Source organism: Nannospalax galili, unplaced genomic scaffold (genome assembly GCF_000622305.1).
Source record: "Nannospalax galili isolate Female #2095 unplaced genomic scaffold, S.galili_v1.0 scaffold2927, whole genome shotgun sequence".
NCBI lineage: Eukaryota > Metazoa > Chordata > Mammalia > Rodentia > Spalacidae > Nannospalax > Nannospalax galili.
This window is the reverse complement of record NW_008355812.1, coordinates 368,668-370,100: the sequence shown is the minus strand read 5'-3', so window position 1 is coordinate 370,100 and position 1,433 is coordinate 368,668. Positions and strand designations below refer to the sequence as shown.

The window sequence follows — 1,433 nt, the reverse complement described above, 5'->3', positions numbered from 1 at the left end:
GGGGAGGGGGAGGAGAAACCTGGGCGCAGAGATTATCATGGACTTGCTTTGAATCCCCTGCTGTGGTAGGGCCTGAAACACTCATGATTTGACAGAATTTAACATTGCTTCTGGAGAAAACACAATTCTAGTCGCTATTCAAGTCCTGGCCTGCTTGCCTCTGTCCTGACCCAATGTGGGAACCAGAAACTGCTGTCCCCAAAGCAGCAAAGCTTGTCCACCTTTCATCCCTGAGCACCGGGGACAGTCTGACTGACAGCAGCATAGAGAGTCCACAGCCCGAGCCTTGTGGGAGGACAGAAGTTACCTTCCAAATAAGGCTTCGTGGCCTGGGCACAGTAGACATCTGTGTCAAGGACCGTGGGGTCTAGAGGTGACCTGCAGGCATCTGTGAGGGAGGGGACACCAGTCCAGCCACGTCTTACCACACAGCTATTAGGCTGCTCCTACCGTCTGTCCTGCTTTTATGATTGAGGAAACAGAACCACATAATGATTTGCCTAGAGCCGCCCAGGTCCTGGGTGGTGGAAGGATTCCAGTCCAGCAGCCTGACCCACTCTTGACGAAGGGTCTCCCGCTAGGAACTCCCTTATTTTTCACCTGTGGTTCAGAAATGTTGTGACACTTGCTCAAGGCCAATGAGTTAGTGATCAGGTCTTATTTTCTATTCCCTGTCAGGGGGCTCTGGCCAAGGCCACAGAAGGCAACCTTGTATCAGACATCACATTTTAGACGGCTGCCTTCCAGGCGCCTGGGCACTGCTGAAGAGTGATGGCGACTCTCATGTCAAAGTGCCATGTGCCAATCAGTTCCTGAGCCTCCTTGGAGCGTGCTTATGGTTAATTCGAATGACTGGTCTGCAGGCCAAGGGAGGCCTATGGAACTGAGTCACGGGGGCTTTGCTGACAATAAAGTGATCATGGAACCTTGTGATTTTCCAGATGGAGACATGGGGGGGCCTGAGGAACACCTGAGCTCTTTCATAGGAAGCCAAGAGCATCGCGATCAAGAACTCATCACAGGATGAAAGTCACTACAAGATATAACGAGGGCACCACTGCATCCAGCAGCAAGAGATGATGTGTCACTGAGCCCCCCCACTCGCTGTGCCTGCAGCCTAGAGTGCCTTCCCCTAGCTCGGCCCCTCTCTGGCTCACCCCGGTCTCCTCTGCCACCCCAGGCCACTCTCTTCTTTCCATCCACAGGTCTGGGCTTGGTCCTGGATACTTATTTGTATTATGGCTAATTTTCATTCTCAGATTGACTGGATTGGGACGGCTCAGTTTGTTAGAGGTTAAATCTGTGACTGTGTTTCCCGGAGAAGAAGAAGGCTTTCCCTGAATGTAGGCAGCACCATGTCATGGGAGCCCAGACTGAAGGAGAGGAAAGGGGTGCCCTTTCTCTCTCTCTCTCTTCTTCTTTCTCTCTCTCTC

At 52.3% G+C, this 1,433-nt stretch overlaps 1 long non-coding RNA gene across 1 annotated transcript in view; it reads left to right on the top strand.

Annotated features, from left to right (window-relative positions):
* The window catches only part of LOC108491796, a 5,353-nt gene extending 3,926 nt beyond the window's left edge, over positions 1 to 1,427 (top strand). The window contains exon 3 of the long non-coding RNA XR_001872932.2: positions 942 to 1,427. This is a non-coding gene — a long non-coding RNA (uncharacterized LOC108491796). The remainder of the gene's footprint in view (positions 1 to 941) is intronic.
* The last annotated feature ends 6 nt before the right edge of the window (positions 1,428 to 1,433 follow it).